Source organism: Giraffa tippelskirchi, chromosome 5 (genome assembly GCF_054371585.1).
Source record: "Giraffa tippelskirchi isolate mGirTip1 chromosome 5, T2T-mGirTip1v1.2.pri, whole genome shotgun sequence".
NCBI classification, from domain to species: domain Eukaryota; kingdom Metazoa; phylum Chordata; class Mammalia; order Artiodactyla; family Giraffidae; genus Giraffa; species Giraffa tippelskirchi.
In genome coordinates this window covers 20984166-21010450 of record NC_137279.1, presented here as the reverse complement: position 1 = coordinate 21010450, position 26285 = coordinate 20984166, and the positions used below count along the sequence as shown (strand labels likewise).

The 26285-nt window shown below is 43.5% G+C and overlaps 2 long non-coding RNA genes across 11 annotated transcripts in view; one reads left to right on the top strand and one right to left on the bottom strand.

The window, feature by feature from the left end:
• Positions 1-26285, bottom strand: part of LOC145507395 (uncharacterized) — a 721493-nt gene that overhangs the window by 588821 nt on the left and 106387 nt on the right. The window contains exon 3 of one of the 10 annotated variants that reach the window (XR_014054827.1): positions 18948-20507. The exons of the other annotated variants lie outside the window; for them this stretch is intronic. This is a non-coding gene — a long non-coding RNA (uncharacterized LOC145507395). Of the gene's footprint in view, positions 1-18947; positions 20508-26285 lie in introns of those variants that run through there. 10 annotated transcript variants of the gene reach the window in all.
• Positions 1554-26285, top strand: LOC145507401 (uncharacterized). Its single transcript, XR_014054835.1, has 4 exons — positions 1554-1731; positions 5265-5423; positions 24826-24937; positions 26059-26285. It is a non-coding gene; the product is annotated as an uncharacterized LOC145507401 (long non-coding RNA).

Below are 26285 nucleotides of genomic sequence, written 5' to 3'. Positions count from 1 at the left end.
ATGCTTAAAGGGCTTCCCAGGTGGCACAGTGGTAAAGAATCTGCCTGACTGTGCAGGAGACACAAGAAACTCAGGTTTGATCCCTGGGTCAGGAAGTTCCTCTGGAGGACGAAGTGGCAACCCACTCCAGTATTACTGCCTTGAGAATTCCATGTACAGAGGAGCCTGGCAGGCTATAGTCCACAGAATTGCAAAGACTTGGACATGACTGAGCAAGCATGCATGAATGCTTAACCACCCTAAGAAATACATTATTATCTCCATATGACAGAAGAAGCTATGGAGAAGGAAATGGCAGCCCACTCCAGTATTCTTGCCTGGAGAATTCCATGGACAGAGGAGCCTGGTGGGCTATAGTCCTTGGGGTCTCAAAGAGTTGGCCACGACTGAGTGACTAACACAATGACAGAAGAAGCTAGTGAGGCACAAAGCACTTACGTGAACTGCCAAGGTCATAAGGCCACTAAGCATCAGAGCCAGAGACTGAATCCAACTAGACCAGCTCCAGAGTCCATGCTCTTAAGCATGACATATATTGCCTTCTTGCAACTACAAGATAGTGAGCTCTTTGTGGGTAGAAAATACATCTCGTTCATTTCTATGTCCCCAATGAAGCACCAGGCTTGTGAAAATGCTCCATAAATGCTTACTTAAGGAACAAAGGACAGATTTTCTTTGAGGCAAGAAAGCCACTCTTTTTGCCAGTCTCATGACACCTCTCCATAAACCTTGAATATATAATGAAAATATACTATTCTACTTATGCATAGAGACCATTATTGATCTTCTGTCCATAGACTATTAAATGTAAGGCTGTTTTTCCAGAAATGGTGATGAATTTTCCTTGAACTACCTGTATGAATTTGAGAGGGGTCTGGCAGGGATTGAGCTATAATTTAAAAATCTAGACTCTGTTATTTGAAGGGGAAAAAAATACACAGCACTTCTACTATTTTATTTCGGAAACCAATGAAGCATCCCAACTGCACTCAGCATATCTCACTCAAGGCCTGAGTTCTCCCACTTAAATACCTCCAGCTCTTCACTATTCTCAGGACTGCTTATATATAGACAGACTAGTTGAAGTCTAAGTGGACCACAGTTGAAGGCAACTACTACAGGGAAGGTGATGGAGACAGAACAAAGAGGGGGTTCCCTATGAACTAAAATTGACAGTTTCTTAGAGCTGATAATCTTCAGTGACTGTATCTAGAATTTGATCAGTAGTTATTATAATAATTAAATTCATATTAATTGTATTTTATATATTGTTTACATTTATATAAATTACATATGTGTCTAGTATGTTAGTATTACTATTACAAATTATTCAGAAAGTCTACTAGGTTCTGGGGTTTTGTCACATTATCTGACTTAATCCCTTCAACCACCATGAAGGGTAGTATAACAATCTCTATTTGTTAAGAAACCAACCATGTTCCTTTAACAAAGACACCCCAAAATGCAGTGGTTTAAACAGGATAGTTTTTCCCCTATGATGTAACAATCTAAAAGTATTATGTACAGTCTGTGGCATCCAGTCCTATCACTTCATAGCAAATAGGTGGGGGAAAAGTGGAAGCAGTGATAGATTGTATTTTCTTGGGCTCTAAAATCAGTGCAGATGGTGACTGCAGCCATGAAATTAAAAGATGCTTGCTCCTTGGAAGAGAAGCTATGACCTACCAAGACAGAGTATTAAAAAGCAAAGACATCACTTTGCCAACAAAGGTCTGTATAATCAAAGCTATGTTTTTTCCCAGTAGTCATGTATGGATGTGAAAGTTGGACTACAATGAAGGCTGAACACTGAAGAACTGATGCTTATGAATTGTGGTGCTGGAGAAGACTCGAGAGTGCCTTGGACAGCAAAGAGATCAAACCAGTCCATCCTAAAGGAAATCAACCTTGAATATTCATTGGAAGCACTGATGCTGATGCTGAAGCTCCAATACTTTGGCCAAGTGATGCAAAGAGCTGACTCATTGGAAAAGACCCTGATGCTGGGAAAGATTGAAGGCAGGAGAAGAAGGGGACGACAGAGGATGAGATGGTTGGATGGCATCACCAACCGAATGGACATGAATTTGAGCAAACTCTGGGAGATAGTGAAGGACAGGGAAGCCTGACATGCTGCCATTCATGGGGTTGCAAAAAGTCAGACACAATTGCGTGACTGAACAACAGCAATGAAGTTACTGTAACAAAGATTTCTTTTTTAACACGACTTAAACAAGAGCAAAGATTCTCATTTGCATAATAATCCAGAACTGGGAAAGCAGCCTGCCATCAACAATGTGTGGCTTTCATTTGGGATCTAATAGGCTCTTCGAGTCCCAGCCATCAGGAGACAGAAAAGAGCAACAAGAGAGCATGCCCATTTCTTTCAAGAACTCAATCGAAAAGTCCACACATTATTTGCATCCCATTTGTCAGAAACTGGTCATAGAGCTGTGGTGAGGAATAAATTGAAAAGCCAGATACCTGGAGAAAGACGTTTGATAAATATCCATTTCCTTTCTCTTTTGGACACCAATATCTTGAAAGTGAATCCTAGGATGATCACTTGAATGAAATCATCCAAAAAGTCATTCCTTCCCCTTCCCACTGTAGACAGAGTATACTTCCCTATTCCACTGATGTTAGGTTTGGTCACGTCATTTGCTTTGTCCAGTGGGATGTTGGTGGGTATGATGCATGAAGAAGCCTTTACATGTGTAGTTCGACTGGGCTAGCACTCAGTGATAATACTATAAAAAGAGCTTATCCCCAAGCTGCTGCTGCCCCTTTGCAGTCTAGGCCGAAATAGGTAAGAAAGACTTGAGCTCAAAACCTAGCCTGGAGCCAACATCAGTTAATTTGCAACCTAAGACAGGGTCATTAACTGAAGTCAGCTGAAATCAGTTGAATGACAATCATCCAGGACACAGGTGACTGAGCATAAGTGCTTGTTATTGTAAGTAACTCATTTGGGGGTAGATTACAATGCAGTATTATTGTGACGATAGTTAAGCAACACAAATTTTGAGCAGAAGTGCAGTTTTGCCATCATGTCAGTCTAAAACATGTTACTGTAGTTTGGTGATTAGGCAGCAGATGATGAGGAAACCGTTATGGAGAGCTAGAGACATGCCATCCATGTTATGTAGTGATGAAGCCCTTGGCAAAACTCATCTGGGATAATTTGGAAGATAGAAAATGTGCCTAATGAACTTGAAGCATTGAGTAAGAAAGTGTCAGGGCAGAACGTTGATAGTACAATTTGGTTGTTACCAGCTGGATAAGGTTTTGCAAGACAAACTTGAGTTTAAAAAGAAACTGAGCAGCTGGCCAACAAAACTGAGAATATAGAAAGCCCTGAATTTCCAGGGGTTCACAACTGTTTTTTCACTTTACCATCTTATCAGCCTCAGGAAAAAGACTATATCAAGGGTGCAGTTCTCACATCCTTTGTCACAACTTTTGAAATGACTGAATTGGTGCCTATCAGTTCCTTTCAGCTGAACAAAGTGCTCCCAAAAAGACAGAAAGCATAATCCCATGGACACTTAATAAACCCAAGGTAGCTAAAATTAGTCTCAAGAGGGAGGCATCTCTCAAAATTTTTTAATGTTATAGGTGTAACTAACATGGAATTGACTAAAATCAGACATGGGAGACACAAAACTTTTGAAACATCTGCATTGGTAAAATATTATCAACTTGGGACTAACTGTTTGAGATGCCAAAAGATCTCCTGTCCCCAAATCTCTATAAGCAGAAAGCAGGCTGAGGAACTTCTCTGGTGGTCTAGTGATTAAGACTTCACTTTCCAATCCAGAGGGTATGTGTTCCATCCCTGGTCAGGGAGTTAAGACCCCACATGACTCGCAGCCAGAAAACAAAAACATAAAATGGAAGCATCGTTATAACAGATTCAATGGTCCACATTGAAAAAATCAAAAGAAAGCAGGCTGAAAAATTTACTGATCCAGAAAGAAATGTGTATTCTCTAAAGGTCTCTTCAGAAGTGGATAGGCATGGGAGATGAGGGAATAAAGAAAGACCTCCTCAACATTGGAGCCAAAAGAATTGGAGAACAATTGATTGGTGAGTCACTTCCAGGGAACAGAACAAAGACCTAATCCAGGGGTCAGCGAACCATGAGCCCACAGGTCAAACCCTGCCTGTTACTTGCTTTAGTAAATAGAGTTTTATCGAAACACAGCTATACCCACGCATTTAAATATTTTCTATGCTGCTTTTTACTACATCAAGTTGAGAACTTGTAACAGATACTATCTGGCCTGCAAAGCCTAAAATATTTATTATCTGGGGCTTTACAGTTGTCAACCCCCCAGCCTAGTATAATAAAAGAACCTTCTATACCTATACAATAAGGAACTCTGGCTCATTTATATAGCAGGGTTTCAGAATTGCTGTGTATCAGTGACAGAGTTGGACCATAAAGAAGGCTGGGCGCCAAAGAATTGATGCTTTCGAATTGTGGTGTTGGAGAAGACTCTTTGAGTGTGCCTTGGACAGCAAGGGGATCAAATTAGTCAATCCTAAAGGAAATCAACCCTGAATACTCTTTAGAAGGACTGATGCTGAAGCTCCAATACTTTAATCATCTGATGTGAAGAGCCAACACATTGGAAAAGGCTTGATGCTGGGAAAGATTGAGGACAGAAGGAGAAGGGGGCAACAGAGGGTGAAATGGTTAGATGGCACCACTGACTCAACAGACAATGAATCTGAACAAACTTTGGAAGATAGCCAAGGACAGGGAAGCCTGGCATGCTGCAGTCCATAAGGTTGCAAAAAGTCGGACATGACTTAGCAACTAAACAACAACAGTGACTGAAATGTGCTTGCCATTCTTACCTTTTTCAAATGGGAGTGCTTATTGAATTTATTCTGTTCCTGTTAACATGGTTGGAAAGCAAATAACTTGTCTCTTTATTTCATAAACGTCTCAGTCAATAGGAGCCATATCAGGATTTGGTATAACTGCAAGTTCTTAGATGTCAAACCTGATGTAGAGAGGGTGAATAATCTCAGAGTGTTGGGATGGGGATAAGCATATTTTGCATACAAAAGAGCAATGAATAAGACGCCCGATTGTGATGGCTTATCTTATTCACTTCCCTTCCCCTCCTGTTGTAGGTATTATAACCTTCCTCATTGCATGGACTTGGCCTTGTGACTTGTTTTAGGCAAAGGACTATGGCCAGGTGTGGTAGGAACAAGGACTTTCAATGTGCTTATGTGGTTCATCCTAGATCTCGTATTCCACTGTTCTGCCTTGAGAAGAGCCTCTTCTATTTGGTCCTCAGGATAAACACAACATGGAACCGATGTGAACACAAGACACAGGATTAAGCCAAATACAGCCAACCTGAAGCGGCCAAATCTGCTAACCACAGTTAATCGGCAGACATGTAAGTGACAGCATACATAATCTGTTGAGAGCCTCTGAGCTTTAAGGTGGTTTATTACATAGCATTATTGTAGCAATCACTGACTGATATACAGGGCTCTATAAAATGATGAAGTCTCTAGAGTCTCGTAAATTGAACTTTAATTCTGAAATCAACTTCAGTTCAAATCCCAGATCTGCCATTTACCTGCTATTTAATTGGAGGAAGTCAAGACTTTCCTCGTGGTCCACTGGTTAAGACTCTGTGCTTTCAATGCAGGAGACGTGGGCTCAACTCCTAGTTGGGGAACTAAGATTCCACATGCTGCGTGGTGTGGCCAGATTTTTAAAAAAATTAATTGGAGAAGGTCACTATACCTTTCTGAGTCTTGGGGTGGGGAGGTAATTATAACAAGGATGAGAACAACCTAAATCAAAGGGTCATTATAAGATTAAATAAGATGATAAACAAGTATATTTTATAATTCCAATAAAAGATACAAATACAAGATATTTTTATAATTAACTTCAGTTCACATAAAGCAGCTCTGATTTTTATTTCAATGGAAATAAGGAGTTATGCCATTTCTGTACTCTGACCCTGAGAAGTGGCATGCTAAATCAAAAAAGATATGTATCTGTAAGCTGTTAGCGCTGTGATATTTTAATAATTCTTTCTTGATCTTGTTTATGTCATTTTCTGATTTTTCTCTAATCTCAGTTCAGTTGCTCAGTCATATGTGACTCTTTATGACCCCATGGAGACTGCAGCACACCAGGCTTCCCTGTCCATCATCAATTCCCAGAGCTTGCTCAAATTCATGTCCATCAAGTTGGTGATGCCATCCAATCATCTTATCCTCTGTCATCCCCTTCTCCTGCCTTCTCCTCCCACCTTCAATATTTCCCAACATCGGGGTCTTTTCCAATGAGTCAGTTCTTTGCATCAGGTGGCCAAAGTATTGGAGCTTCAGCTTCAGCATCAGTCCTTCCAATGAATGTTCAGGAGTGATTTCCTTTAGGATGGACTGGTTGGATCTCCTTGCTGTCCAAGGGACTTTCAAGAGTCTTCCATAATTTCATAAGAAAAAGGCAAATAAATATAAAAATTTTAAATTGTGCTACCCAAGCCTAACACTTTTGAGCCTGTTTCCTTCCCCCACCCCCTACATGAGGAACATACAATGCCACTGACAGCAGCAATCTAACTACTGGACTAAAAGAAGGTTCTCTGAGCCCTTCATCCTTCCCCTACTGCAGAATGAGCAAAAAATCAGAATGTTCTCCTTTGTGTACCGTCTACAAATCACTGAAAAGCCCAACCCAGCAGAGAAGGAACCTCCATCAGAAATAAAAGCCCACGTTAAAATTATGCCCACCAAATTATTTTCCATGGACTCCAGTGTGCCACACAAGCAGAGTATCTGGGGTATCACAACTCCATTATTTTGTACTCATGTCAAAATGTTTTTCCTTCTCCAAAATGCTGAAGGGAAGGGCATAGGTTTCCTAGAAACGGCTCTAATGTGTCTCACCGCTCCTGAGAGAAAGGAGTGATGAGGACACAGACATTGCCCACCAGGAGACGGGGAAAGGTCAAATCAATAAGGCTGACGATATCCATTTGTTCCACAAAGACAGCCAACGAAGGTGTCTGGGGAGGATTATTTGAGGAATAAATCTACCCACACTGGTGCTCTTGAACCCTCCAGCCAAAGGAGCATAACCCACTAGAAATCAGAACACACCTCTCAGATCACTTGCTGACAAAGCAGCCAAGCTTGGCAATAACACCACGGAATGCAACCATTGATCAGATCGGCATAGCGCAGAGTGCTGTGGGCATGGGGTGCAGGACACCTCATGGGAAGGGCTTTGATGGAAAGGAGAGAATGGCCCCCCAGGGGAAGTCAGACACCTACGCGCAGAGTCCTTCCTAAGGCAGAGCAATTATGGCAACCACCACAGGGCTAACTTCTGAGGGTTGCTGTCCTGCTGTGGACACCTAAGGGTACAGAACTGAACAAGCAGAAGAGGAAGAAGCGGCAGAAATGGTGGTCCTGCCAGCTAGTCCTCGTGATGATCCTAAACTAATGATAGAAGATAGAGCACTCAGGTGACTCATTTCCCCTACAGACATTTCTTCTCTACCTACCACTTGCCTGCACCATGCTAGTTGCTGCTGAGTATGCAAAGATAAATCAGAGACAGTTCCTGCTCTTAAAGTTATATGTTCCATCGTGCCTAGCATGTCACAGGGGCCCAATAAGTTTTCACCGAGTATTACCTTAGCCTTCAACTCTGTGTAGCCTCTATTCTCTGCCTTCCAAGGTACTTTCTTATATTGTTCTGTTGTTGTTTAGTCATTGAGTCTGACTCTCGTGACCCAGAGGACTGTAACAGGCTCCTCTGTCCATGGGATTTCCCAGGCAAAAATACTGGAATGGGTAGCCATTTCTTTCTCCAGGGGATCTTCCTGACCCAAGGACCGAACCCACGGCTCCTGAATTGGTAGGTAGATTCTTTATCACTGAGCCACCAGGAAGCCCACCTATTATATTGCTCTGAATTTTAGTTACTGTTGCCTAATTTATTCCCCTAGTGACACAATAGGATTGCTGAATACAGGATCCATATATTCTTGTCATTGCATCTTCTCAATAAATAGTGATTGAATGAATGACTGTGTAATCCTAACTGGTGTGTCACCACCCACTGCCATCAGCAGAAAAGGGTGGAAGGTATAGGGCTTGTAACTGCAGGAGAAAGCGTGCTGGGTTAGGAGTCAGGAGACCTGCCTTCTAGCAGAAGCTGCTGTCACCAGCTTGCTGAGAGACTGTGGACAGCTGCCTGAGAGCCTCGGCTCAGCTGGAAGAGATGGTAGTTGATGGTGGTAGATGATCTCTAAGGTACCTTCCAGCCTTAAGAGTCATCATCTTAATCATAGATCACAGATGACATTCCCTGAGCACATGGCATGTTCCAGCACTTGCCTGCATTATGTCATGTAATTCTCAGGATAACCTTTTGGGGTACTATAATTATCCCTATTCAGATAAAGAAAGGAAGTCTGGGGAGGCTAAGGAAGGACTAGGGATTAGAACCCAAATCTGACCAACTTGCAAACCCACTTACAACCACTAAGCCAATCTGATCCCACTTCCAAAGTCACACTTCAGCCCGTTGGGTGCCCTTGGAGCCATCGTTTCTTTGAATGAACAGCTTCATTTTCTATCATAGCCAATTTTTTAGAAAATTGCTAGAAATCTTTAGTGGAGAGGGGCACAGTGAGCAGGCTTTGCACACCTCCCATGGGTAGACAGTGAGTTTCCTTATGCTCACTGGTGAAGCTGCAAGGAATTCGACAACAGGAGGAAAAACTCAGCAAAGAGTTACAGGAAGTGCCAGCCTCAGGCCAGGTACAAAGCAGTTTGAGCAGATTTGAGAAATCATCAGAGAAGACATGCATCTGTGCTCAGTTGTGTCCGACTCTGAGACCCCATGGACTGTAGCCTGCCAGGCTCCTCTGTCCATGGGATTCTCCAGGCAAGAACACTGGAGTGGGTGTCCATTTCCTGCTCCAGGAGATCGTCCCAACTCAGGGATCAAACCCACTTTTCCTGCACTGGTAGGCAGATCCTTACCCCTGAGCCACCTGGGAAGCCCATCAGAGAAGGCAAGAAAAAAGAAAAAAATATATTGTTTTGTTGAAAGAACTTTGCAGAATTTTAAAGACTGTGGCTGAACTCCAGACCCAGCTGACAGATTCTTCTCTTCATTCTTCCCCATATTTAAAGCATGGAGGGAGAAGAGGCTGACTCTCCAACAGACAACAGGGCTACAAGTTCCAACCAGGTTCAGGAAAACATGGTACCTCACCCATGAGCCTCCAAATACCCAAAGCGCAGCAGTGCTCAATAGCACCAATCAGAGAATTGGAGACAGAATAAAACAAAGATTTCCGTAAAAGAACATGTTTTTATAAGGAGACAGCAAATCAAGTTAAGTCCTAAACCTCTTTTAAAGCAGTACCCCAATTTTTTAATGATAACAACAGTGGGATCCCCAAAGTCACAGATAACTAAACACATGCTACTCAAAGGAGAAATTAGCAGAAAACACACTTCATATTTAGGAAGTAAAAGATACTGAGGAATTTGGCAGGAGGAAAGAGTGGGATTCATTAACTGCCTGCACACAAAAGGGCCTCTCTGCTAAATCAAATGACCTTAAACCTATGGCAGGAAAAGAATCTAAGAGGATGAGATTTAGAGGAAGACAAATGGATTTTTAATTGTTCCAAAGACAAACTTACGAGTGGAAATCCAGGGAGTTTGTGGAAGGGGGTATGTGCGTGTGAGAGAGAGAGAGAGAGGTTTTCTTGGTGACAAAAAATAGAAAGCAGTGGCACCAGGCCGCTGTGTTCTCACAGTGAGAGGAAGTCCCATCATCTCTCCTAATAAGCAGCACCGTGAGCCTTCCTATTAGTCCTGGGCAAACGATCTTCCAGATATGTCTAAATCCAAACCATACAAAAGGAGCCAGGGCACAGAAAGGCAGTCTGCTCTGAGGCGAACTGACATTTTTCATGCTTAAATTACTAATTCCCTCTTCCCCCGTCCCCACCCCCACTTTGAAACGCTGAATTGTTCAAATAGTGGGCACGATGGAAAAACAGGCACGCAGAGATACGGATTAGTCCCCAGAGAGCACAGCCCACCTGCCTTCTCAGCCCTCCTCCCAGCCGCCCACTTCCACCCAGCTGGGCCCTGCCACCGTCACCCCCCTGCCCTCTCCCTTCTTCTGAGGTGGGTCCCCAGCAAACTCTGCCAGGCCACCTCATCTTGGGTTGTCCTGAAACTCCCTCTGTTGACACAGCCTCCCTAATCCTGGTTGATAAGCCTGTTTCAGGTCTGCCCGGCACAGCCAGGTGCTCCCTCAGCCCCCAGCACCCCTGACACACCCAGCCAGGAGTGTGGGGCCATTTTGAATTGTTTCCTTGGCTGCCTCTAAAAACAACTGCTTTCTATCTCCCTCTCTCTAAAAAGCATAACCTATCCACATCTTCAAAATTTTAAATGGAATGTATCAGAAGTAAATTTAAAATTCTACACCAAGTATGAGAGGGAGGAGGCTGCGTCTCCAGGAGACCTTGTACATCTGCCTCGGTCCTTACAATGGCATCTTGATGTTTCTAAAAACCTATGAAGAGATTGAATGGATGAGTAGAAGTGGAGATGGGAGGAGGAGAGGGAGAGAGAAAGAGAAGGAGAAGGGAAAGAGAGAGGGAGGAAGTGGAAAGAAAGGCAGGTGCCCTAAGGCACCTGAGAAGATTTCCCGACTTGACACACGACCTTACTTTGAGCACAGTAACACTGCCACCTAGAGGCTGACGAGCGCCTTCCTGCCCTTGTGCACCAGCATACAAAGACATCTTTTATTTGTATGAGGAAGCTTGTTGCGTGCGTGCTAAGTCACTTCAGTCTTTCTGACTCTTTGCCACCCCATGGACTGTAGCCTACCAGGCTCCTCTGTCCAAGGGATAGTCCAGGTAAGAATACTGGAGTGGGTTGCCATGTCCTCCTCCAGGGGATCTTCCCAACCTAGGGATCGAATCTGCATCTCTTACTTCTTCACTGGCAGGGGGGGTTCTTTACCACTGGTGCCACCCGGGAAGCCCCAGTAAGCTTGTTTAACGGGGTGGTAGATGATGGCAGGGTGGGAAGTACCATTAAGAACCTCCACTTCTAACCATTTCGAAGCAACTGATATTTATTAGGCACCTACTGTGTGCCAAGCACTGAACAACGTCCCAAGAACACAAGCACAGATGAGACGTTGCTCTCAAGGATGCTTAAGCATCTCAGTATAAGGAGAAGACAGGCATGCAGAGAAATAATGCAGACTGTGAACATGACCATTACATACAAAACACTGTGCTCACTGTATAGGTGACACTAATTCTGACCAGAGTTGTTAAGGCCGGAGCAGGGTCTGGAGAGAATTCAAGAAAGAGATACAGATGAGTTAGGTCACAGGAAATTTGGACAAGTGAGCAGGAACTCCAGGTTCAGGCAACCACTCACCTAGGCACAAAGAGAGGACACTAATGATACCCAGCTTGACCGGATGACAAGAGATACAGATATCACCTGCAGATCAGCAGAGAGATGACAAAGGCCAGAAAGATGAGTTCAGCCAAACTGCAGATGGCTTTGAACGCTAGGCTGAAGAGCACACATTTTTCTAGTCGCACAAGGACAGGGCTCTGCGGCTGCTGTGTTGACTCTGCTGTACCCAGCACTAATAGAGCAGTTGGCACTTAGCAGCTGCTCAATTCACACCTGAGGAATAAATGACTATAACAGGAAGCCAATGAAGAGTTTGAAGAAAGAGAACAACTGGATGAGATCCATGTTTCTGGAAAATAAAATGAGATGATCTCAAGAGTGGACTGAGAGAGGAATGGAACAATGGAATAGGAGGAAAGAGTCCCCACTAGACATTGACTTCTAAAGTCCAGGTAATGTAGATGTGACCTGAGACACAGCAGTGGGACTGGACAGACTGGGATGGCCGTGAGCAATTCTGTTGATGTCGAGTCCAGAGGTCTTCAACACAAATACCCAGTGTTGAGCCTGGGTGGTGCAGCTGGACAAGGTGGAGAAGGCAAAAGGAGGAACAATGTTAGGGAGAAGCTGATGAGTTTAGTTTGAGAAATGGAATATTTCCATTTCTGGGAGTATAACCAAGTGGAGGTAGCTAGAAGGCAGTTTAGAGAAAGTATGAAGCTCTTTGTACATACATACCCTGTACATGCACAGATTTGCACACGCTCTCCTGAACCGAATGCTGACCTTTCTCTTTCATCCTAGTCTTAGAGACAAGGTGAGCCTGTAACAACCTTGACACTGAACTGCAGTCTGTACTTCAGTAGAGCCAGAGGCTGGAAGGAGCACCCTCTGTTTCCATATGGAAAACGGAGTTTGTTATAAGGACTAAGTGGGCTAACCTAGGTAAAGTGCTTAGCCCAGCATCTGGCATAAAATAAATACACAGCGTTGGTCATTATCTAATCCACCATTATGACGTGGTAGGAAGAGTAGTGGTTCAGTTGGTAAAGAATCCTCCTGCAACGCAGGAGACCCAGGTTCAATCCCCGGGTGGGGAAAATCCCCTGGAGAAGGGACTGACAACCGACTCCAGTATTCTTGCCTGGAGAATCCCATGGACAGAGGAGCCTGGTGGGCTATAAACCATGGGGTCACAAAGAGTTGGACACGACTTAGCAACTAAACCAGCACCACCAAGAAGACTAGAGGGTTAATGGTCAAAGCCTTGCTCATCTCTTTATCATATGGATGACCTTGAATAGGAAACCTGGCCTCTCTGAGTCTCAATTTGCTCATCAGGTAAACAGTTATTGCCACACCTTCCTCATAAGATAAAATGCACATGAGTCAGTTTGTAAATTTGAACTTCCTTTGTAAATAATATGTATGATTTATCAAATGGAAGACTGAGGTATAAAAAAATCTCTGAATTCCTTCACAATATTAGGGTTCTGGGTAAGCACGTATCTTTTTAACACCAATTGACCTAAAGAGATTCTTCTCTGCCCCCACTTAGCAAGAAATTCTTCATTTGCCATCTTTCTACATTGCAGACATGCTTTCCTCACAACACATTTCCTTTGTCCCATTTCAACTGAGATTTTAAAAGTCATCTTTGAAACTCCCCAGCTGGTGGAACCACTAGGGAATCAAAGCACATTTGTTCTCTCTTCTGCATATCTGCCACCCACATGGGTGACCAGTTAAACTCAAGCTGTTCATTGAATTGATAGGAAACAGGATATTATCATGGGGCTTTCCTAGTGGCTCAGTGGTAAACAACCTGCCTTCAGATGCAGAAGACGCAGGTTTGACTCCTGGTCGGGAAGATCCCCTGGAGAAGGAAATGGCAACCCACTCCAGCATTCTTGCCTGAGAAAATCCATGGACAGAGGGGCCAGGTGGGTTACAGCCCATGAGGTCGCAAAGAGTCGGACATGACTAGGTGACTGAACAACAGCAACAAGAGTATTATCAACTTCTGACTCATGAAGGGTTTTCCATTTGCTCTTTCCCCTGTCAGTTCCTTCTAGAGCATTCCTGCAATGAAAGGCCATGACCCTGGACACTGCTGGATGTAGACTTGTGGTCATTAACCCACCTCTGCATCTGTGTTTAGGTGAGAAGTTATCATGAGGGTCACTGGGCAGGAACTGAGGGAAATGGAATAGGATGTGACTCTCTTCACCTGATTTATAGCCCAATAAGAAAGTTGTTCCACAAAGTCCCTAACCAGAAAGCATCAAGCTTCAAATTAATCCCATTCAGGACCAGGTATTCACCACTCTGTAGGAAGCTCATCCCACCTATGGGCAGAATGAATCAATCCATAGAAGCTGCTTCTACGTTATCAGTAGAAGCTCCAGCACCTCCACTCATGACTCTCAGAGCTGCCTCTGGCACTGTTAGAATAAACCTCTTTTCCTCACAGCCTTCTCTAAGCTCAGTAGCCCTCATTCCCCCAAGGTGTCCTCATCTGATGTATTTTGCCTCCTCATCTCTATTCTAAGTAAAAACCACATCTACAAAATTATTTGAGATGTCATTGTTATGTAGCAAACCCCAGATGGTCACTGTGGATTAACCTTCAAAGACATCAAAATTTTATTTTCATGATTACTAAGTAGCCTTTTTCCAAGAAGGCAGCATCTCCGTGTGATATTTTCTGAGCTGTAACAGGCTTGGGGTGATTGATGAACTAGTTGACACTACCACAGTCCCTCCGAGGCGGACAACCATGACCACAATTTATAGATGAAGGTTTGAGGCATTCTCAAATTCAACCAATTGTAACAGTGACTTCCCCCTCTACTTCCTAGTTCTGTTGTGGCACTTTCCTGCTAGTTTGGTCCTAGAGACATGGACCCAACCTTAAAGTCTCCTTCTCCATTTCTCACACAACCAGTGATCCCGCCTCTTCATCGTTTCTTCACTTTTGCACCTTCTCCTGCATTCACTGCTTTTCATTTTGACTGTTGCCACATACCTCTACTCAAGCCCTTCTTGTGTTCAGAAACACTGAATGATTTCCAAGTAGCCTGATCAAAAGAATATAAAATCCTGAACATAGTCCTTAATGTTCTCCAAAATCTAGCTAAGCACCGTCTTTCTAGCCTAGTCTCCCACTATTCTCTGCATTGGTCAGGGTTCTACCAGGAAACAGATGGCACATACACTAAAGGGTTCAACTACAAAGAATTCAGTCAGGGGACTGTTTATACAGGTGCAAATAGGGATTAGAGAACCAGCAAGGGAAGGTGAGGGCTTTCCTGGTAGCTTAGCTGGTAAAGAATCCACCTGCAATGCAGGAGATCCCAGTTCAATTCCTGGGTAGGGAAGATTCCCTGGAGAAGGGATAGGCTACCCACTCTAGTATTCTTGGGCTTCCCTGGTGGCTCAGGCAGTAAAGAATCCACCAGAGACCTGGGTTCGATCCGTGGGTTGGGAAGATCCCCTGGAGGAGTGCATGGCAACCCACTCCAGTATTCTTGCCTAGAGAATCCCCATGGACAGAGGAGCTTGGTGGGCTACAGCCCATAGGGTCGCAAAGAGTCAGACATGACTGAGCGACTAAGCACAGCACAGCACACAAGGGAAGGTGAATCCCGCAGGGACCAGGAATTGATGAGAAGCCATAACTGCCAGTAGGACTGAAGGAGCAAAGAGTAGGAATGGTATTACCAGATCCCTGGGAGAGCTGATGCTGAAGGAAGGTGAGCCCGTGACACAAGTGTCACTAGAGGACTGAGGGACTGCAGTTCTGCCAGAACCTCAGCCAGCTTGGGAGGGAGAGGAAGGAAGGAAGAAAATAAACAACATGAATTCTCCTCATTCCCAACATCTGATGGCTTTCCGGGCCTTCAATTGGTCAATTCCAACAGCAAAACACAGGGGGAGGGAGCCCATAAGATTGAACCACAGAAGTCAGCCTCAGAGCAGGGACAAGAAAGGCAAAGAATAGATTAAAAAAAAAAAAAAAAGATACTGAAGGCATCAAAAGAATAACCCATACACTCCTCACTTGCATCCTATCTTGGGTCAAATGCACGAGCTTATGGTTTCCTGATGGCATACACAATTTCCTGATCTTGTGTCTTTGTTCACACCACCTCCTATCTTTATGATGCCCTTCCCTGCAGAGGAGATCTGCTCAGGGTCATTTGAGAGGCACTGAGGGTTATATACTCATTTAAGAGTTTTTTGCTGCGTGCCTGGTATACAGGGACATATTTGGTAGAATGAAGGATAGAGAGGAGCACAGCTACCACAGGCAAAGCCCCAAAGGTTGGGCTCATCAACTAGGCGGGATGCTCAAAGAAATCCCTACAGGCCTTCTTCAACACACTCTGTTCATAAAAGAAAGGAGAAGACAGCTCTGGAAATGGAAATGCGGGCTTGTGTGTGATGACGTCTGTCATTGGCAGCCGGGAGGCAAAGCCTGTCTGTCAGCAGCACCTCTCATGCAACGGTCAGGGGCTCATGGCAGGACCATTAGGGAACAAGGGGCTTTGGTGCCTCCATCCTCTTGGGCCAAGCCCTCTGCCCCTGCCACCAGGCTCCTGAGTCCTCAGAACTGATCTGTGGAACAGTAAGGCCAGCTCTGCACGTCACAGTTCTTTTCAGAGTAAACGTTCTCCTCTCTGCACAGTTCTTGCCTTTTGTGGAGGAAAAGAAAAGGAGAATCAACCTGGAGTGAATTCCTTGTAGTTGGCTATTTGTAGGCAGCAGACGCAGCCAGGAGCACACAGCATATTTGTCTAAAAGCTGCTACCAGCGCATAAAGGCGGGGGCCCTGCTTCTACCTCATCAGGGCCACCCTGAAAGATGGGGCTTGGTTTCCAGCCTTCAGGGGGACACTAAAGCCACATTTGCTTCCAAGGAGGGTAAGTGAGGCCAGGCGGAGTAGGAGGGGGTGGAGGGGGAATTCGGGTATTCTAGATGGATCCAGAAAGCTGGTAAATACCCCTGCTATGATGCAAAACACTTTCACAGAAAACTTGGCAGGGCTCAAGAGGAAGCTTCTCACTGGTACAGTCCAAGAACTTTTGCACTTAGCCTGACAAAGCAGTAAAAAGCATGGACTCTGAAACTAGACTAAATGTGTTCAAATCGCATCGCCGTTAGCTACTGTGTGACCTTGGGCAACTGGGTACTTTCTCTGTGCCCCTCTGTTGGGAGGCTGAAATAAATCCATATTAAGTAAATAGCAGAGTAATAGCTCTCAAGAAAATATGTTTCCAGATGAAGATGACGGGATGAAAGTTGGGTACATAATCTGCCCAAGGTCATTCAGCTAGTAAGTTCTAGAGCTTAGATTTGAAGAGTAGCAATAGGTATATCTAAAGATAAATTCATAATTATAGCTATTGAGCACTGCTATGAAGAAAATGAGACCCTCACAGTGATAGTGCACAGTGGAGGACTCTCCTCAGAAGGGTGGTCACGGTTACCAAGCTGGGACTTGAAGCAAGAAAGCAATCAGTCACACAAAAAGCAAAGGGAGAGAATTCCAGGCAGAGAGAACGGCACAAGAAGAGATGCTGAAGAGGCAAAGAGAAGGTTGGAGTGACTGGAACGGGGTGATTAAGGAAGAAAGGAGAGTGGGAATGGCAGGCAGGATTCAGATCATGGTACGACTTCAGTCCAGTTCAGTTCAGTGGCTTAGTTGTGTCCAACTCTTTGCCACCCCATGAATTGCAGCACTCCAGGCCTTCCTGTCCATCACTAACTCCCGGAGTTTAACCAAACTCATGTCCATCGAGTCTGTGATGCCATCCAATCATCTCATCCTCTGTCGTCCCCTTCTCCTCCTGCCCCTAATCCTTCCCAGCAACAGAGTCTTTTCCAATGAGTCAACTCTTCTCATGAGGTGGCCAAAGTATTGGAGTTTCAGCTTCAACATCAGTCCTTCCAATGAACACCCAGGACTGATCTCCTTTAGGATGGATTGATTGGATCTCCTTGCAGTCCAAAGGACTGTCAAGAGTCTTCTCCAACACCACAGTTCAAAAGCATCAATTCTTCGGCGCTCAGTTTTCTTCACCATCCAACTCTCACATCGATACATCACCACTGGAAAAACCATAGCCTTGACTAGATGGACCTTTGTTGGCAAAATAATGTCTCTGTTTTTTAATATGCTCTTTAGGTTGGTCATAACTTTCCTTCCAAAGAGTAAGCGTCTTTTAATTTCATGGCTGCAATCACCATCTGCAGTGATTTTGGAGCCCAAAAAAATAAAGTCTGACACTGTTTCCACTGTTTCTCTATCTATTTCCCATGAAGTGATATGACCAGATGCCATGATCTTAGTTTTCTGAATGTTGAGTTTTAAGCCAGCTTTTTCACTCTCCTCTTTCACTTTCATCAAGAGGCTTTTTAGTTCCTCTTGACTTTCTGCCATAAGAGTGGTGTCATCTGCATATCTGAGGTTATTGATATTTCTCCTGGCAATCTTGATTCCAGCTTGTGTTTCTTCCAGCCCAGCGTTTCTCATGATGTACTCTGCATATAAGTTAAATAAGCAAGGTGACAATATACAGCCTTGACGTACTCCTTTTCCTATTTGGAACCAGTCTGTTGTTCCATGTCCAGTTCTAACTATTTCTTTCTGTCCTGCATACAGGTTTCTCAAGAGGCAGGTCAGGTGGTCTGGTATTCCCATCTCTTTCAGAATTTTCCACAGTTTATTGTGATCCACACAGTCAAAGGCTTTGGCATAGTCAATAAAGCAGAAATAGATGTTTTTATGGAACTCTCTTGCTTTTTTGATGATCCAGCAGATGTTGGCAATTTGATCTCTGGTTCCTCTGCCTTTTCTAAAACCAGCTTGAACATCTGGAAGTTCATGTATGCTGAAGCCCAGCTTGGAGAATTTTGAGCATTACTTTACTAGCGTGTGAGATGAATGCAATTGTGTGGTAGTTTGTGCATTCTTTGGCATTGCCTTTCTTTGGAATTGGAATGAAAACTGACCTTTTCCAGTCCTGTGGCCACTGCTGAGTTTTTCAAATGTGCTGGCATGTTGAGTGTAGCACTTTCACAGCATCATCTTTCAGGATTTTAAATAGCTTAACTGGAATTCCATCACCTAACTCACAGGCCATTAAAAAGATCTCAGATCCAAATGCAACAGGACAATGCTAGAGGGTCTTAAAGGGAAGGGCAAAGCAATCTGAATGTTTCTATGTGTGAACCTTTTATGAAAACACAGAGACTCAAAAACAACTCCATAGTGTTTAGTGGCTTATACCAGGGACATGTCAAGCTTACTGTAGACTAGGGAAGGGCCTTGTGGTCAGTAAGGAATAAAAGCATCACTCACATCCCAGCCTAAACTTGATATAGGTAAAATTTTTGTGTGTTTTCCATCATCACCATCATCATCATTGCTCCTGCCATCATTATCAAATCATAGGCAAAGGTCAAAGTGATCCTGTGTTAGTCATGACTTTATTCGGATTCCCAGACAGAGATTCCCCCCATCCCCAGGATCACAGCCAACAGCACAGTGTTCCAGCCACAATCCACACACAAACACCTAAAGAAATCCTGATTGTAAACACTAGAAACAGCATAGGTATCAACAGCCGCAAGCACAGACAGAGGGATGAAGACTTAGAACAATCATGGGAATTGTGTGTTATATACAACTATTTATCAAATTCCTTTTGCCTGCATTGTCAAAGCAGGACCATCAGCACCCACTGTCCCATTGCCTCTGTGTCTGAATGCTTGATGCATCACTACATAATCTTAGGATATTTATCCATTCATTCATACACCAAACATGACTAAATGAATCTGCTGTATCCCCTGTATCAGCTGTTAGGGAAATAGTAAGACAAAAAAAAAATCATCTCTGTCCTCAAGGAGCTGAAGTCTCTTTATAGACAAGTAAAAAGGCAATTATAATGCGATGTGATTGGAGTCCAGGTACCAGGGAGAACAAGGAGCTGAGGAAGCACTTAGGATGGATACTAAACCCAGGGGCACGGAGAAGGAAGATGAGGAGATGAGAGGGTGGGGCAGTGCATACAGGACCAGACTGCATTTTGGGGGCACACAGGGAACTGAAGGCACTCAGAGAGACTCAAGATCAACATCAAGGACTTCCCTGGTAGTCGAGTGGTTAAGACTCCATCCTTCCAATGCAGAGGGCATGGGTTCTATCCCTGGTCAGGGAACTAAGATCCTACATGCCGCATGGCAAAAACAATCATCAAAATGGTGATAAAGGGACATAGGGGAATACACATCAGGAAGAGGCTTAGGTTATGCTAAGAAATTAGGGACTCCTTCCAGATGCTATGAGAAGCCATTAAAGATTTTAAGGGAGTGCATGATGGTCGTGTTGCACTTTCTGTGTGCAATGTGATGAGCAAAGTAGAAGGGGGAGGGGTGGAGGCAGGAAAGCCAGGGAAGAGTCTACTCTGGTTCAGAGGATTAGCAGGGTGTGAGCGAAGGCAGGAGCAAAGGGGTAGAAAGAAGGAGGGCCAATCACTGAGCTAAGAGCATGGGAAAATCCATAGGAGATTATGACTAAATGAATTTGGTAGGAAGACAGAGAGAGAAAGGTTAAAGTTTCCTTGCATGGGACACGAGGCCATATGAAAAAGATCCTGGATGCCAGCCTAGGGAGTCTGAACCTGACATAGACAGCATCGGGAAGATACTAAATGATTTCGAGCAGAGGATAGACCATGGCTGTAGCTTAATATGATTAATATACCAACAATTGTAAAACAGGTTGGAGGAGAGACTCTGAAGGGTAGAAGATCAGTATGTGCACGCTCAGTCACTAAGTCGTGTCCCACTCTTTGTGACTCCATGGACTGCAGCCCGCCAGGCTCCTCTGTCCATGGGATTTCCCAGGCAAGAATACTGGAGTGTGTTGCCATTTCCTTCTTCAGGGGATCTTCCTAATCCAGGGATTAAATCTGCATCTCCTACATTGGCAGGTGGGTTCTTTATCACTGGGCCACCTGGGAAGCCTGAGAAGACAAATAAGAACTCTCTTATGATGGCTTACTAAGTGGGAAGAATTAAGGGTCTGAGCTAGGGATATAACCATGGTCACGAAAAACATGAAAAACATTGGGGTGTTGGGGGAGAACAAGCAAGTTTTTTGAAGGGAATGTGATCAAGAGAAGGGTTGAAGCATTCTTTGCCTTGAGAAGAAGGTCATCATCATCACGCTCATGCTCAGTCGTGTCCCTTTAATTTCTGAGACAGAGAAAAGCAGAGGGAGGCAGAGACCAGACAGAGATAACTTCCACGTGGACCAGAGAAAACCTGGTGAATCCATATTTGCCCTGATCTACTCAGTCACATCAGTAACCACGAAGATCCAGCTGAGAGTCAGTGCCCTACATTAAAAAATCACACTGAGGGCAAATACATAATGCACGCATGTGTGCTCAGTTGCTCAGTCTTTGTCTGACTCTTTGAGACCCCATGGACTGTAGCGCACCAGGCTCCTCTGTCCATGGAATTCTGCAGGCAAGTATACTGGAGCGGGTCACCATTTCTTCCTCCAGGGGAATATTCCCAGTCCAGGGATGGAACCTGACTTGCCTGCATTGGCAGGTGGATTCTTTACCACTGAACCACCTGGGAAGTCTAGATATATAAAGACATGTATAAATATTCAGAATCTATTGTTAAGTGAAAAAGCAAGTTACAAAATGATGAGTACGATCATCCTGTTTGTTAGAAAAGTGTGTGTGGACTGCACAGTTCACCAACAGACTGTTCACAGTGGCCATCTCTCAGAAGGGGAATTCTAGGTGATATTTGTTTTCTTCTAGATGCTTTTTTTGTATTTTCTACAATGAACAAGTGTGACTTTTGTAATCAGAAACCCAGCAGAGTTTAAAATATATTTGTTAAGCTCATATAGCATGGCTGTCTCCCAAAATTGAAGAGAGGGACCTGTTTCCTCACTTATTTTTTCCAGTATATTTATTGTTCTTGAGAAGCAGAGTAATGTAAATACTCCTGATGGGAAAAGCCGAGGATTCCATTTCAAACCTACATGGTACCCCCATGACCTAGGAGGGCTCTCACTGCTCACCAAAGGGTCTTCTCCAAATCCTTACCCCAATACGCAGGGTACTGACTTTAGGTCTCCCTCCCTGGAACGCCACGCTGGGGCAGCAACACCCAGCAGGCTATACATCCCTAAATCCTTCTTCCTTTCTCTTCAAACATAGCACGGTTCCTTTTTTTCTCTCCCCAAGACTCAACCCCAAAAACTTCCCATTCTGACAACCCACTCACCTCTCTTATTTCTGAATTTTCTCTTTCTCAAACTATTAAAAACATATAAGTCCCAAATCTTGGTGCAAACAGCATGTGTGTGTGCCTAGTTGCTTTAGTTGTGTCCAACTCTTTTGACCGTATGGACTGTAGCCCACTAGGTTCCTCTGTCCATGGGGATTCTCCAGGCAAGAATACTGGAGTGGGTTGCCATTTCCTCCTCCAGGGGATCTTCCCAACTCAGGGGTTGAATCCAAGTTTCTTACGTCTCCTACATTGACAGGTGGGTTCTTTACCCCTAGTACCACCTGGGAAGCCCTGGGAACAGCAGACAGACTCAAATAAAAACACTCAGATTTCTTTAAAGGGGAAGGGAAGGCCAGAAGAATGTGAGCACCTCAGTCTAAACCTGCCAGGTTGCATATCCCCATGAGATGTCTTAAATACCCAACAGAATACAGCACTTTGATGCCAGTCACAAGTCATTGCTTGCAGAGGACTTCCAAAGAAATGAAGGCTCAGGCCTTTTCAGTAAGATGAATTCTACATGTTAGTGATAGAGGATAGTGATGTAGAAACAAACAGGGATGAATGGGGGAAATCCCTACTAGAAGTTCTGCTGCTCCGTGGAGGAATTTCCCAGGAACTCATGGGACTGGGGGTCCCTGGAGTTTCTCACATTCCTTTGAATAGCCAGCAGTAACGCTAATGCCCTTTTCCCTTTCCTCGTCTAGTCAGCCTCATTGGTCACTTAAGAAGGGATATTCCACACAGTCTTTATCCATTCATTTGTCAACGGACATTCAGGTTGCTTCCATGTCCTATTAATAGCTATTGTAAATAGTGTTGCAATGAACATTGGGGTACATGGGTCTTTTTGAAAGATGGTTTTCTCAGAAGCTGCTGTATAGCACAGGGAGCTTAGCTCCACGCTCTGTCATAACCTAGAGGATGGATGGGAAGGAGGCTCAAGAGGGAGGAGATATATGTCTACATATGGCTGATTCACTTCATTGTACAGCAGAAACTAACACAACATTGTAAAGTAATTATATTCCAATAAAGAAATAAAATGGCTTAAATGATAAAAAGAAAGAATGTTCTCTCTTCTTACTCTACCAGCTCCTCAAAAGCAGGGCCACTTTATCCTGTGCCTCACCTAGAGGCTAGTCTTCAATTTTAGAATTAATGAAAGAAAAGTTAAACACAGCGTCCAAGTTCACCCAGTTATTTTTCATTTTTATTATTTTATGTATCATTCTTTATTCTACTTGTTATTAAACATCTATTATATTTAACAAAAAAAGTTAAACACAGTGCCCAAGTTCACCCAGTTATTTTTCATTTTTATTATTTTATGTATCATTCTTTATTCTACTTGTTATTAAACATCTATTACATTTATGAAGCACCTCAGGCCCCAGGGGCTCTGTCTAGGTGCTGTTTTGGGTGCCAGGGAGACAGAGTCCTACCCTCAAGGGGTTTATAGTCCAGTGATTACAGAGTTGGGATTTGAGTCCAAGACCTCTGACACTTTCTCCTCTAACATATCACTTTTCTTGAATTTGACCTCCTTATTTTAACATATCACTTTTCTTGAATTTGACCTCCTTATTTATGAAAAAAAATCTAAATTTATCAAAAATTTCCAACTATCTTATAGAAAAATCTTTCATTACAAAACAGTTATTTGTAACTCAAAGCATATATCATGAAAAAAGTGTCCCTAAATTCTGGGGGAGGGAGCATTACCTGGGGCCTCTTAAAACAAATAAACTACTTTTTTTATTACGTGAGAGAAATCTCAAAACATTAGTAATAATGCCTTAGGTTTATAGTAACAGCTTTCTCCGAGTTTCAACCCACAGTATCCCATTCCTTCTCACAATATTGCAAAGATCTTGAACAAAAGATTCTGGGGGGAGAAAAAGGAGATATAGAATTTGAAATCATGTGATTAATAAAAATGTTAGACTATATATAAGTTGCCTGAGTTCCAGTTTGGCTCTGTCAATCTCAAGAGGAACTTCCTAAAACAAGTATTGACAAGATTATAGGGAAGTAGTACCAACTGTGACCATGCATGCCATTTAGAATAACCCCGTGCTTTTACAGACGAGAAAACTGAAGCTATTCAGCCAAGCTGCCATCCCTAGTTCCCAAGTGGTTGCATAATATCCACCATTAAAATTCAGCCCATACTTGGTTGCTAGAAGTCACGTGATAGGAGAAAGCTCGTAGGTGATAAATGACAAAAGGATATGTCGGAGTTCTGTGATAAACAGGGAAAAAGAAATTAAGAACTGGGGCAGGCCAAAAGAGCACGAGGATATGGGGACTGTATTCTGCTGACACTCACAAGATCAAAAACCAACAGAAGGAACTCCACTTGACAAGGTTGATAGAGACTTGGCTTCCAGACTACCCTTCCAGGCCCCCGGCTGAATGTAGACCAGATAACAAGCAGTGGGGAGACCCCAAGGAAAGCTATACTCTCCAAGGAGTATGTGGTACAGCTAGAAAGTGAACTAGGTTTTAAAACATAAAAAGAATGAAGAGAAATGTCTGACATGTTTTGATTTCCAGTTTTGCGTTTTTCTAATTCAGTCAGCCCAGGGCCACAACCCTGCACAAATCTAGGCCTCCTTTCAGCCATGAAACATGGTAGCCCTAACAAATGTGTGACCTTGAAGAGAATCCTCTCTGTCTCTGATGCAAAATGAGAAGCCCCCAGTGCAGTGTCTATAAAGGGAGCACCAGTAGAAAGGGTGGAGAGTTGGAAAGGCCCGAGGTGCTGGCTGGGCTGACAGGAGTCTCTGTGACCACAGGCCCACTGGGGCTCAGAAAAACAGCTCTCATTTATTCACAGTAACATCCAGAAAGGTAGCCCAGCTAATTTAAATCTGTGACTATAATTAAAAAAAAAAGAACTCCACTGTAGTTAAAAGTCAGCCTCCCCATCCACCAGATCTTTTAAAAAAGAGCTGCTAATAAAGAAAAAAACTGCATGGCTTAAGTTTTATTTCCTTTTACATTTCCTTTCTGGTCGAGGTGTTAATGAGGACGGAAGGCCCAAAGTGCACACAGAGAAGAGATGAAAATGGTCTGGAAAATATGAACTGTGTAGTCACCTTTCAACAAGGGAGGGATGATTCTAACATTGGTAAGTGGTAGACACTCAGACAGTTCAAAGAGATTCCTGCCAGATGGCCATGAAGATTATAATGTAAGTAAGGGGGGGATGTTAAGTCTCAGTGGAGACCTGCCCTGGGAGTCGGTGGGACCTGGGGTGGGGCTCTGATTCCACTGCCTCTCTGCATCTCAGTTGCTTCAACTATGAAGCAGTGTTAACATCATGGTTTAAAGTTCTAAAATCTTGGATAAAATTCTCCAAAATATGCAATATTGGGCCCTCTAAATAGAATTACAATATAATCAAACATATTTTTCTGGATCTTGTGATGATTAAGTGAGAAAAGATCATGTAAACTTATGCTGTGCCAGGTAATATAAGCACTTAATATGCATTAAGTCATTTATTTCTATCAACGACTTTGCCAGGTAGGAAGTAATATAATCGCCATTTCACAGATAAGCATGTTGAGGCTTAGAGAAGTTAGTGTATATGACTAAAGTCACCCATGTGTCAATTGATGGAATTGGGACTTCAAACAGATCTGTTCAAGTTCAAAGTCTATGTTAGTAAGCTCTGTGCAACAGAGTCACTCCAATAATAGGTGTACAAGTTCCTGAAACATAATTGATTCTCAGTAAATATCAATAATGCTTAGATTATCACCCAGCATGATAAAGTGTTTTAATATAGGTTTACTGGATGGAAAAATAAATGAGTAGATAAACTATATGTCATATGAGGCTGTTACACTGAGATCCTAGACTGCCAGTGGCCATTTAATCCAGTGGCTATAGTAAATTCAATTACATAGGGAACTTTAGGGCAGTTGCCTTTTCAAAGAGCTGGGATCCAGAGTCTAAGAAAGTGTGTCTATCCAGGGACAGAAGTATGAAAGAGTCTCCATAAGGCACAGCAACCACATTAGGCAAGAAAACTGGAGTGGGTTGCCAATTCCTTCTCCAGGGGATCTTCCCAACCCCAGGATCAAACCCATGTCTCCTGTGTCTCCTGCATTGGCAGGTGGATTCTTTACCACTGAGCCACATGGGAAGCCCCCACTATACAGAAGCACCCATATTATACAGCTGACTCTTGAAAAATACAAACATGAATTCACAGGTCTACTTATAATCGATTTTTTTTTCCAGTGGGAAACACTACATGATCCAGGTTCCATGATCCAGGGTTGGTTGAATTTGCATGTGCCAAGGAACCATGGGATAAAAAGAGCCAGCTGTGAGTTACCTGCAGGTTTTCCACTGTGCGGAAAATCAGTGCCCCAACCCCACACTGTTCAAGGGTCAACTGCTCTTGGGGACTGTGATTCTGGTTTTAGTAAATCTTAAGAAGAATAAACAGACCAGGAAAGAAATTA